Below are 14107 nucleotides of genomic sequence, written 5' to 3'. Positions count from 1 at the left end.
ATAGCATGAGAAAAAAGAAACAGAATTTTCAATGAATGAATAAGGGTAGAACATATCTATAGATACATAATATACTCATCATTCTGGGGTAATACATATCGATGAAATATTAAAGAGAATTGCTGAACAGAAAATAATGGGCAAATACATAAGTGAAAATATTCTGGAAAATACCTATATTTAAATTTTTAAAGACACAGTGTGTTCCACCAAGAATTTGTGTGAATGATTAATATTACTTGGTGCCAATTTCATAATCTCACTGTATCTTAGTTAAATTGCTAAATTTGAGGATTGTGAATGATACCTCAAGTCCTAGAGGTGGGGGGAACAACAGTTCAACCACTAAACTGCAAAGAAAGGACTGACTCAGAATTAACCATAGTACTATTAGATTCTAGGAAACAAAATCACTACTGAACTTTCAAAAAATATTACTTTTTACCCTAGAAATTTTACCCTAGAATGTGCAGTATAATGTCAGATATCTGAGGGTAAATTAAAGTTTTTAAGTTTTAAAGATTTCTTTAAAGATGTCTATTATAAGATGTGCTCACTAAAAAAGGAAATCTTCATAACAGTACACATAAATATTACACAAAAAAATAGAAAAATTTGTTGTGTACCATTAATTATTAGAAAGAAATTATGCTTATAGCCTATTTTATAATAGTAATGATTTTATTTAATGTAATCAAGAAAAATCGGGTGTTTGCTATTACATTTTTATGCCCATTTTAAAATTAATTTTCTTAATTAAGCTACCATGATTAAAGAGTTATGCATATTTGTGTTTTAGGCATACTGTGCTGTAGCAATAGTCCCACCACCAGTGTCAGCTTCCCTCCAGCAGTGTCCCAATATTCCTTCCTATCCCCCCAAACCCCAATCTGTCTTTTTTTTTTTTTTTTTTTGGTTTTTGGGACACACCCGTTTGATGCTCAGGGGTTACTCCTGGCTATGTGCTCAGAAATCGCCCCTGGCTTGGGGGGACCATATGGGACGCCGGGGGATCGAACAGAGGTCCTTCCTTGGCTAGCGCTTGCAAGGCAGACACCTTACCTCCAGCGCCACCTACCCGGCCCCCCAATCTGTCTTTTTGACAAGCAAAATTCTTACAATTTCTAAGGTTCTTCAAAGGCATTAATTAGCTAAATTATAATTACTTGAAGTTATTTCAATGTATACCCCCATAAGTAATATATAAAATCTGCTCTGCCTTAAGGATTTAAATGATTTTATGTAGTATTAAAAAACTTTTATTATTGTTGTATTTAAGAAACCTCTTTCATGTGTCCTTGTCTTTAAAGGTGTCATAGTAGCCACTCCCTGCTTCTAGATATTTCTTAGCATCAAAACTGGAGAGAACAGGGCTAGAGCAATAGTTCAGAAGTATCATGCTTGCCTTGCATATGTCCTATCCCAGTTTAATCCCTGGCATCCCATTTGGTCCCCCAAATGTGCCAAGAGTAATTCCTGAATGAAGAAGAAGGAGTAACCTTTGGGCATCACCAAGTGTGGCCCAAAGACAATACAAAACAAAACAAAACAAAACAAATAAACAAACAAACTCTGGCAAGAACTAAGGGAATGGGGGAAATCCTGATTCCAGGATTCTCTAGGTAGCACACAGGGCACCTATAGTCAATCATGTGTTCACTGGAATTTCCCCTCTCCAGAAAGAAGAGTTGCACAGAGGAACCCCACTATGTGCCACAATATTCTTCACTTCACCCCTGGATTGCGTACCACCAAGAATGATTCTCAAATACAAAACTCAAAAGTCAGGATGTAAAGCCTTTTCAGTGTGTCTAAGACAAGATGACTCTGCTCTCAGAAAAGCTCCTGGACAGCTAAGGTAGGAATTGACTATCAAAAGATAACTTTTATTGATGAGTTATTTGCCCCTATCAGTCTGGCTCTGTCACTAGAATGCTCCATAAAGAGCCACACAATCTTAGATACATAAGTGCTAAAGGAAAAACACATCAACATATTGTGCAGACACTGCAGAAATATTTTTAGGAGCAGGTGGGCAGACACTTCCTTTGATTATTCACTCAAATATTAGAAATGTGTATGTGTGATTTCAGGAGAGCTGAATCAGGTAACCTGGAAAGTCATCTTATCTTTCTGACATCTGGCATTTTGTGAAAGTTGTTACGAGTTTCAAACAGTTGTTTTGATTTTGTGACACAGTCTGTGAAGGAGATGCTGCATCTGCCACTGACCACACATTCTTCAATCTTATCAGTGCCAAGACCAGGTTAGTAATGAAACTAAGAAAAGCACCCATAATTTGGTTTTATTTCCTGTGTGTTGACATAATCAGATGAAGGTAAAGGAATTCTATGGCAGGAAGATGAACTCTTTTATTTTTAATGATTTCTAGTTGTTGTTGATTTGAGAATTCAATTCGTAAAGCTAGAAGGATTCTGAGTCCAACTTCTAAGGTATAAGACTCTTTACTGGTGAGGAGTCTGTGACCCAAAATAGACCATCTGTGTCTGGTGTTACCTAGACAGTTCAGAAAAGTGCTTTGGCTGGCACTGTCACTTCTAGTCTGTGGTGGAGTGAGCTTTAGTTAGCAAGTTATCTTGGGATGTGCAAAAAAAAAAAAAAAAAGGCAAAATCAAGGACAATGTCTGCATGCATGAATGTCCTCAGAACATGGTACCAGGTAGGGCACTGAGGAAGTGCTTCCTATTCTTTTAGCATTTGAATTAATGGTGGCAAGGAATCTTCCTCTGTCAGCACCATGTAAGCTTCAGGCTTTGCTCTCTTCTCTGGAGAAAGCACCCCTGCTCTGCACACTTCCCTTCTCTCCTCACCACCAGCAGCACCACAAAACCACAAAGCAAAGAGGCAGTGGGTGTTGGCTCTGTGAAAGGGCAGACCCTGGGTCTGTTTGCTTTTGTCTGGTAAAATTTGACAATAGCTTAAATCTATTTATCTTGAAAACCCTTAAAGATAATACCAACGGTTCACAAGAGAGTATTAGTCACAGTCAAACATGTTTTTCCAGATATTGCCCCAAGAAAAAAATATCCCCCTTCAAAGCTCTTCACTTTTGGCATTGCTTATTTCATGGAACATTAGGTCAAGATCCCAGGGTCTGATTCCATCAGAAATTCTTCCAGGGGAGATTTCTCAGTTTCTCAAGCTGAGAACCTTCAAGAACTGTTGAAAATTTACCTGCATTCATTTGTAGGAAAATTTCCATTCATTTCATAAGTTAGAAAATTTCAACTAAGCTTGTCACTAAACTTCCCCCAATCCAAGATTGATATGTTTTAGGAAAGAAAAGTTTGAAGGACTAAATTTATATTATATTTTTAAAACTGAAGCATAAAGTTATTTAAAATATAATATACATTGATATTAGTAAGAATAATGCAAACAATAACCTTTTCTTCTCATTGGATGAATATGGACCTTGCACATTTTTTACAGAGAAATAAATACAGAAAATACAGAACTGTATAAATATGGCATAGTGTCCTGACTCACAGAGCAGACAGGAATAGTGAACCAGCATATCAGAGAACTTGAGATGGGACATGAGATTTAGTCTCAGAATCAGAAGCATTTAAGAAGACACAGGGTTTGAATAGTATCTAGAGGGTAAAAATAATTGATGAAAAGAATAGAAAAGTAATGGTACCTAATATTTAAAAGTGTGGATCCCAGCATTTTATTTATCAGAATGGTAAAGGTAGAGAGTTTTGGTATTCTGTGAAATGTAGGTATCATACTCTATGACAAGGAGTGGCTAAAATATACTTAATCTGTCTGGAGGTTCACATATATAAAGAAAAATAAGCCATGCTATCCAGAATCTTAACAGTTCCCCATGAAAACCTTGTGTTGGTGATGACCTGGGGAGGCCGGTAGAGGCAAATCTCTACTATATCCCACAGAGGCACTGTCATTTCAGGCCACCTCAATGGCATCACCCCCTAGGACTACCGCACAAAACAGACAAGCAACCCCAGTAAACATATCCACTATCTAGACACACAGTTTTTGTCTTATTTACTGGAGCATGTACCTCAGTGGCTCATTGATTTCACATTTTTATTTGGTATCACCACACATAGAAGCCCAGTGAAGCTGTTAAATGCAAGCTTTAATATTTCTCTGTCACCTTCTCCAGTTCTTCAGGTTAGAAATTCTCATTCCCTGGTATATGCTACCCCCATTAATGCTTAGTTAAATGCTCAGGGAAGTATAGCTGTCACTTCTTGTTGTACCTTTTTTTTTTTCAACATCCAAATCCTATGTAAGCCCATGGGGACCTACCAGGCCCAGCCAGTTCCCTAATCCCTTCTCAGCTTGTCTCTGCTCTACCTTCTCTCAGATATTCTGATCATTAGAGATCCTCTAGACTCTGGCTATTTGTTCACTGATGAGTCAGACTCCTACCACATAGTAATAATACATAAATATTTACTGAGTGAGAAATGAATGAACAGATTGCAGTCAAGATAAGATGGACTGTGATATCACCACTCAAGCCAAGAAAGTAGGCTCAATTTCAATTTGTGAGAGGAGTGCCATTCATATGCCTAGCCATATACATACCTACTCTCTTTAATTCAGAAAGGCTACAGCTGGTAGTAACCTCAAACAAGTTTTTTGACCTTGGAACATAACAGATTTCTTCCAGGAGACATAGACAGATTCTGAAAATCCAAGTGAGTCAACTTAGGTACATGGGCTTTAGCAAAGTTAGTACATTCTCTTTTCTCATAATATCAGAAAAAGGTGCTATAAACCTTTTTTATATTGAAAAGGCTAAGTTTTATAGGGAAACCTTAGAGTTTACGAAGCTATAGTTGTTTTTTGGGGTTTTTTTGTATTTTTTAATATATTTTATTTTATTTAAACACCTTGATTGTGTTTGAGTTTCAGTCATGTAAAGAACACCACCCATCACCAGTGCAACATTCAAATAATCAATGTCCCAAATCTCCCTCTTTCCCACCCAACCCCCGCCTGTACTCTAGACAAGCTTTCTATTTCCCTCATATTCTCATTATTAGGACAGTTCAGAATGTAATTATTTCTCTAACTAAACTCATCACTCTTTGTGGTGAGCTTCATGAGGTGAGCTGGAACTTCCAGCCCTTCTCTCTTTTGTGTCTGAAAATTATTATTGCAAGAATGTCTTTCATTTTTCTTAAAACCCATAGAAGAGTCTCTCTGACTTATTTCACTCAGCATAATTCCATGTACATCCATGTATAGGAAAATTTCATGACTTCATCTCTCCTGACAGCTGCATAATATTCCATTGTGTGTATGTACTACAGTTTCTTTAACCATTCGTCTGTTGAAGGGCATCTTGGTTGTTTACAGAATCTTGCTATGGTAAATAGTGCTGCGATGAATATAAGTGTAAGGAAGGGATTTTTGTATTGTATTTTTCTGTTCCTAGGGTATATTCCTTGGAGTGGTATAGCTGGATCATATGGGAGCTCGATTTCCAAATTTTGGAGGAATCTCCATATTGTTTTCCATAAAGGTTGAACTAGGCGGCATTACCATCAGCAATGAATAAGAGTTCCTTTAGCTCTACATCCCTTCCAACACTGTTTGTTCACATTCTTTGTGATGTGTGCCAATCACTGTGGTGTGAGATGGTACCTCATAGTTGTTTTGAATTGCATCTTCCTGATGATTAGCGATGTGGAGCAATTTTTATGTGTCTTTTGGCCATTTGTATTTCTTCTTTGTCTAAGTGTCTGTCCATTTCTTCTCCCCATTTTTTGATGGGATTAGACGTTTTTTTTCTTCTAAATTTTTGTCAGTGCATTGTATATTTTGGAGATTAGCCCTTTATCTGATGTGTATTGGGTGAATAGTTTCTCCCACTCAGTGGGTGGTTCTTGTATCCTGGTCGCTATTTCCTTTGAGGAGCAGAAACTTCTCAGCTTAATATATTTCCATCTGTTAATCTCTGCTTTCACTTGCTTGGAGAGTGCAGTTTCCTCCTTGAAGATGCCTGTTTTCTCAATGTCCTAGAGTGTTTTTCCTACGTGTTGTTCTATATATCTTATGGTTTCGGGTCTGACATCAAGGTCTTTAATTCGTTTGGATTTTACCTTCGTACATGATGTTAGCTGGGGGTCTAAGTTCAATTTTTTGCAAGTAGCTAGCCAGTTGTGCCAACACCACTTGTTGAAGAGACTTTATTTGCTCCATTTAGGATTTCTTGCTCCTTTATCAAAATTTAGGTGATTGTATATCTGTGGAACATTCTCTGCATATTCAAGCCTATTCCACTGATCTGAGAGCCTGTCTTTATTCCACTACCATGCTGTTTTGATAACTATTGCTTTGTAGTAAAGCTTAAAGTTGGGGAAAGTAATACCTCCCATATTCTTTTTTCCAATGATTGCTTTAGCTATTCTCGGGTGTTTATTGTTCCAAATGAATTTCAGAAGTGCCTGATCCACTTCTTTGAAGAATGTCCCGGGTATATTTAGAGGGATCGCATTAAATCTGTACAATACCTCAAGGAGTATTGCCATTTTGATGACGTTAGTCCTGCCAGTCCATGAGCAGGGTATGTGTTTTCACTTCCATGTGTCCTCTCTTATTTCTTGGAGCAGAGTTTTATAGTTTTCTTGTATAGGTCCTTCACGTTGAGAATCAAGTTGATTCCAAGATATTTGAGTTTGTGTGGCACTATTGTGAATGAGGCTATTTTTTTAATGTCCATTTCTTCTGTAGTACTATTGGTGTATAGAAAGACCTTTGATATTTGTGTGTTAATTTTGTATCCTGCCACATTGCTATATGAGTCTATTGTTTCTAGAAGCTTTTTGGTAGAGTCTTTAAGGTTTTCTAAGTAGGGTATCATGTCATCTGCAAACAGTGAGAGCTTGATTTCTTCCTTTCCTATCTGGATTCCCTTGATATCCTTTTCTTACCTAATTGCTATGGCAAGTATTCCAGTGTTGTTGAATAGGAGTGGTGAGAGAGGACAGCCTTGTCTTGTGCCAGAATTTAAAGGAAGGCTTTTAGTTTTTCTCCATTGAGGATAATATTTGCCAATGGATTGTGGTAGATGGCCTTAACTATATTGAGAAAGGTTCCTTCCATTTCCATCTTGCTGAGAGTTTTGATCAAGAATGGGTGTTGGACCTTATCAAATGCTTTCTCTGCGTCTATTTATATGATCATGTGGTTTTATTTTTCTTGTTGTTGATGTTGTGTATTGTGTTGATAGATTTACGGATGTTAAACCATCCTTGCATTCCTGGGATGAAACCTACTTGATCATAGTGGATGATCTTCTTAATGAGGCACTGAATCCTATTTGCCAGGATTTTGTTGAGGATCTTTGCATCTGCATTCATCAGCGATATTGGTCTGCAATTTTCTTTTATCGTAGCATCTCTGTCCGGTTTAGGTATCAAGGTGATGTTGGCTTCATGAAAGCTATTTGGAAGTGTTTCCATTTTTTCGATTTCATGAAAGAGTCTTGCCAGGGTTGGTAGTAGTTCCTCTTGGAAAGTTTGAAAGAATTCATTAGTGAATCCAGCTGGCCTGGGATTTTTTGGGGGGGCAGACATTTGATTACCATTTTAATTTCATCAATAGTGATAGGGGTGTTTAGATATGCTACTTCCTCTTCATTTAACTGTTGAAGCTTATAAGAGTCCAAGAATATATCTATTTCTTCCAGGTTCTCATTGTTAGTGGCATAAAGTTTCTGAAAGTAGTTTCTGATTACCCTTTGAATCTCTGCCATATGAGTAGTGATCTCTCCATTTTCATTCCTAATATTAGTTATCAAGTTTCTCTCTCTTTCTTTGTTACTTTTGTCAGTGGTCTATCAATCTTGTTTATTTTTTTGAAGAACAAACTTCTGCTTTCGTTGATCTTTCGGATTGTTTTTTGGGTTTCCACTTCGTTGATTTCTGCTCTCAGCTTTGTTATTTCCTTCTGTCTCCCTATTTTTGGATCCTTTTGTTGAGTACTTTCTACTTCTTTGAGCTGCGTCATTACTGCTTACTCAGGTAAACCCTTTTTTCCTTCCTGATTTGTGCTTGCAAAGCTATAAATTTTCCTCTCAGTACTGCTTTTGCTGTGTCCCATAAGTTCTGATAGTTTGTGTCTTTATTATCATTTGATTCCAGTAAAGTTTTGATTTCCTCTTTGATTTCATCTCGGATCCACTGGTTATTAAGTATAAAGTTTAACTTCCAGGTGTTAAAATTTTTCTTCTGTGTCCCTTTTGAATGCACATATAATTTCAGAGCCTTGTGGTCAGCAAATGTAGTCTGCAAGATTTCTATCCTCTTGATATTACGGAGGCATGTTTTATGTGCCAGCATGTAGTCTATCCTGGAGAATGTCTCATGTACATTGGAGAAGAATGTGTATCCAGGTTTCTGGGGATGGTGTGTCCTATATATATCCACTAGGCCTCTTTCTTCCATTTCTCTCCTCAGGTCTAGTATATTCTTGTTGGGTTTCAGTCTGGTTGACCTATCCAGTGTTGACAAAGCTGTGTTGAGGTCCCCCACAATTATTGTGTTGCTATTGATATTATTTTTCAGATTTGTCAACAATTGTATTAAATATTTTGCTGGAACCTCATTCGGTGCATATATGTTTAGGAGAGTGATTTCTTCCTGCTCTACATACACCTTGATTAATATAAAATGTCCATCTTTGTCCCTTACAACCTTCCTGAGTATAAAGTTTGCATTATCTGATATTAATATGCCCACTCCAGCTTTTTTATGGGTGTTGTTTGCTTGGATAATTTTTTTCCAGCCTTTTACTTTGAGGCTATGTTTGTTCTGACTATTCAGGGGAGTTTTTTGTTGGCAGCAGAAGGTTGGATTGAGTTTTTTGATCCATTTAGCCACTCTGTGTTTCTTAACTGGTGCATTTAGTCCATTGACATTGAGTGAAAGAATTGTCCTAAGATTTAATGCCATCTTTATTTCAAAATTTGGTGTGTCTTTTAGTAAGTCTTGTCTTAAATTAGGTTCTTCAGTTTTTCTCTTAAGACTGGTTTTGAGTCTATAAAGTTTCTGAGCTGTTGTTTGTCTGTGAAACCATACATTTTTCTGTCAAACCGGAAAATGATTTTTGCTGGTTACAGTATTCTAGGTGAGGCATTCATTTCATTCAGTCTTGTCACAATATCCCACCACTGCTTTCTGACCTTGAGTGTTTCTGGTGACAGGTCTGCTGTAAATCTCAAGGATGCTCTCTTGAATGTAAATCTTGCTGTTTTCAGAATTCTTTCTTTCTCTGTGGGATTCGTCATTGTAACTAGGATGTGTTTTAGGGTATGTTTTCTGGGGTCTCTTTTGGTTGGTACTCCTCGGGCATGCAGGATTTGATCACATATATTCTTTAGCTCTGGACGTTTCTCTTTAATGATGTTCTTGACCGTTGATTCTTCCTGGAAATTTTCTTCCTGGGTTTCTGGGACTCCAATGATTCTTAAGTTGTTTCTGTTGAGCTTATCATAGACTTCTATTTCATCAGTTCCCATTCTTTGACTAATTTTTCCATTGTCTATTCATTTGCTTTAATTTTTTTTCCAATTTCTCCTGCTGTATGGAGTTATTATTTATCTCATCTTCCACAGCACCAATTCTATTCTCTGCTTCTGTTACCCTGGTGTAGAGCTTATCCATTTTGTCATTCAATTTGTTTACTGATTTTTTTCAGGCCTTTTATTTGACCTGTTATTTCAGTTTGTAGTTTTGTGATTTCTGTCTTCATATTTTCTTGGTTCTTATTAGTGTTCTGTTCAACTCGATCCATGGTTTCTTTGAGTTCTTTGAGCATTTTCCATATTGCTTGTCTAAACTCCTTATCTGAGAGATTGATTAATTGGTTGGTCGTTTTCTGGTCATCAGAATTGTCATCTTCATTCTCTATGTCTGATGCTGGCCTGCGTTGTTTCCCCATTGTCACTCTTGTATTGTTGTCTTTTCTTTGTGTTGTGGTGGTATTCACTGGCTATATGATATATGCGAACATGCTCCTCAGGCTCCGCCCTTTATGTGTGTGTTGACTTGCCTCCAAGGAAGGAGTATCCTTTGTGGATGAAGCCTCACACAGGATCAAATCTTAGGCTCGAGCATACAGCAAAGAAGACAGTCTGGGGAGAAATGCTGGGCTTCAGTGATCCAGCACAGTTCTTAGTGTGATTTTTTCTTCTTGTTGCGATGGTTTATTTTCCTTAGAAAGAGCGCACGGCCGTGTAGCAAAGGGTAGCTGCTGTACTCTGCTGGAGCCTCTTTTCGACCCACTCCCAAAAGGTTCAGGTGACAGACACACACAGGCAGCACTCACAATTTCTCACGGTTGGGCACCACTGGGCAGGCATAGTTTCATAGATTTTACCAGCCTGACATCACAAGCAGGGGACCTGATCTGCAAAGTACTGCTTATAGCCAGTTTTCACATTATGAAGCAGTTCCTTGGTGTTCCTGCCCTTGAATGAACCTCTGGGAGAGCGAGTTTTCTGGAGCCTCTTTTTGGCCCATTCTGAAGAGGCTCAGGCAACAGGACAGGAGACAGACACTCACAGGCTGTACTTACAATTTCTCAGAAATCTATATTTGTAAATAAGCTCACCATCCAAAGACTCCAAAATTTGTGCTTTCTTTTCTTTTCTTTCTTTCTTTTTTTTTTTTTTGGCCACACCCAGTGACGCTCAGGGATTATACCTGGCAATGCACTCAGAAATTACTCCTGGCTTGGGGGACCATGTAGCATGCAGGGGGATTGAACCTCAGTCTGTCCTCGGCTAGCACAGGGAAGGCATATGCCTTACCACTTGCACCACTGCTCCAGCCCCTAGTGCTTTCTTTTCTAATTCACCTTCCATCAATGTTTAGCAATTGCCCATTTTTGTTAGAGCTGAACCAAGGGGAAAGTTTTAAAGTGCCTTGCTCATTTCACTCAACAACCTCACAGGAAGTTCCTTCCAAAATCTTCTATGTCCATGAATTTACTCAACTGATGCATAATGACACAAATGCTGTCCTGATATATTTTCAAAGTTTTGGATTTTTTGTGAATTAAATAATGTGCTTAAAATTTTGGAGTTAATTTTCCCTGACCACTAAGCAATAAAATTTTCAGAGCAGGAGTATGTCATCTGGTACAATGAATGCTAGAAAGTCCCTTTCTAGCATGATTTCAGCTACTAGGAAACAGAACCATAAAATTTTAGACAAAAGCAGAAACATGCTCAATTCTATTTTTTAAATGTTGTTTTTGTTCTTGTTGTTGTTGTTACATCCAGCAGCACTCAGGTGTCGTTTTTGGCTCTGTGCTTAGAAATCGCTCCTGTCAGGCATAGGGGACCACATGGGGTGCTGGGATTCAAACCACAGTCCATCCTGGATCAGCTGTGTGCAAGGCAAATAAATGGCTTACCACTGTGCTATTTCTCTGGCCTATTCAGTTCTGTTTTTAAGAAATAACAGTATAAAAAATGAACCTGGATCTTGACACATGTATCAAGAGAAACAAGTGGGTAAAAAATATGAAAAAGTAAAATGTAAACAAGTGCAGAAGAGGTAAGGTGGAAGAAATAATGTGATGGAAAGATATTTCTTTTTTACTAGTATAAGACCTTGAACACAGAAATACTGCTATGTTTAGCAATAACAATTGCTATATCAATTGCAATAACAATGTCTACAAATAATCCAACTGCTCAAACAATATATGAATGAATAAAGAAATTATGGCATATATACTAAATGGAATACTACTCAGCTATGAGAAAGGTAAATCTTGCTATTTGCTGTAACTTGGATGGAATTGGAGGAAGTTATGCTAAGAAAACTGAAGCAGAAAAAAAGTAAATACCATGTGTTTTTACTCATTTGAAGAGTATAGATAAACAATCCAAAGAAGAAGACAATTCCCGAACCCGGAGAGATAGCACAGTGGCGTTTGCCTTGCAAGTAGCCGATCCAGGACCAAAGGTGGTTGGTTCGAATCCCGGTGTCCCATTTGGTCCCCCGTGCCTGCCAGGAGCTATTTCTGAGCAGACAGCTAGGAATAACCCCTGAGCACTGCTGGGTGTGGCCCAAAAACAAAACAAAACAAAACAAAACAAAAAAAAGAAGACAATTCCCTATGAAATGAACCCTGATCTAAAGGTTGTTGAGGGGCAAAGGCATAGGGTATTTTGAGACAAAAGTATATGAGTACTCTAGTGGTGGGAATAGCATATTAATACTATATGCATAAACAATAAGGTTGGTTCTATTATTAAATATAAATGAATTTAACTAAGGCAAGAAAAAATAATCCATTATTTTTAAGTGCTTGAAATAAAATGGAGCTCAAAAATATCAAAAATTTTATATACTGTTATAGTACACTTCAACAGTTCAGTAAAGTGGGGTATCAGTCACCATGTATAAAAATCATTTTGAATTGTCTGTAAAGGTTATCTGATGAATGAAAGATAAATTACAAAGAGTGGTTCTTGACAACATTCTCCCAGACCCAGTAACACAAACCAGCATGCTATGCTTGAGGGCAATGCAGACATTGGAAAGGAAAACAAAACTTTACAGTAATAAACATCAGATGCTCTCTTCAGTGGCTTAAAACATTAATTGTGGCAGTGGAGCAATCATAAATCTAGGAAGAAGCATACACGGACCTGTCTGTAAATCACAATGACCTCTAAATTCTGCCTCTCTCTGCCAATTGACAACTAACTGTCATTTGACGGGGTAGCACACCTGGTAATGCTCAGGGATTACTTCTGGCTATACGCTCCAGGCTTGGGGGACCATATGGGATGCTGGGGATTAAATCGAGGTCCGTTTTGGGTCAGCCACATGCAAGGCAAAAATGCCCTACCACTGTGCTATTGCTCTGACCCTAATTGTCATTTTTTACTTGAACCCACAACTTTTCATTTCTATCACCCATGCTCTAGTGTCTATTTTTAAAGCAGTAAATATCATAATTTATAGTCTTTTTTTAGTACAAATACATTCAAAACAAAAATTTAAAAAAATATATATTCCACCTGAAACAATTGAACTAAATTTTTCTGACATATAGGGTTTAATATATTATAATAATAATAATAATAAAGATATTGACCCTTTATCTTCTACTAATGCCAAGATGGTAAAACCAACTTGGTTATAAAAGTAACATAAGAATAGGATATTATGATCAAGTTACTCTTTTCTGTCTCATGATTTGGCTGGTTGATAAAACTCCACTGACATCATACATGCAGACACAATTCTCCTGAAAGGTATCAACAAATAACATTTTCCACAATTGCAGCTTTTATAATAATAATTTTATTCAAAATAAATCAGGGCAGTATAGCTGTCACTTCTTGATATACCTTCTTTTTTCATTATCCAAATATTCTGTAAGTTTCTAAATTTTTACAAAATGTCGCTCATTCATAGCCACAGACTTAGTCTTCATGTAGCAAAGCGTCATCTTTAACTTACCACCCAAAGCCCTTCCTATCTTTGTACCTTTTACCTTGTAACTTCCATTTTTATATATCTCTCTTCTATAAATTGTCTTTCCTGTACTTTTCATACATATTTTCCCCAAATGTTTTTCAACAATGCCATTCACTATCTATGGTACCATCTTGTCTGAAAATCCTTCCCACAGGACATCCTTTGACTGCTCATGGAAACATATTTGAACAAAATTTATAATTTTATAATATTAATCATTTTCCTTTTGCTGTCATCATCTATGTACATTTTTCATTTTCCTTATTAGAACTTGAGTTCTTTATAAGTAGAATTGTATTATTTTTCAACTCCCCAGAGGCTGTCCTTTATTTGACCTAATTTGTAAGTCATTAAAAGGAAATGAATAAATGAATGGTATCTGCCTTTAATTATTATAGAAAAAATTGATACAATATAAACATTGCCCTACAGTCCCTGAATATGGATGACCACAGTTGGAGGTTATATCCTATTCTAACATGAAAAGTATCCCAGACTAATGAAATGACTATTTAATTGCAAAGTGTCTTATTGTTTATGCCATGGAAATTGCTAAATTGATGCCAACTATGCAAAACAGAGAATATGGGCAAGTA

This window comes from Suncus etruscus, chromosome 12, assembly GCF_024139225.1.
Source record: "Suncus etruscus isolate mSunEtr1 chromosome 12, mSunEtr1.pri.cur, whole genome shotgun sequence".
NCBI lineage: Eukaryota > Metazoa > Chordata > Mammalia > Eulipotyphla > Soricidae > Suncus > Suncus etruscus.
Note: the sequence above shows the minus strand (reverse complement) of the source record.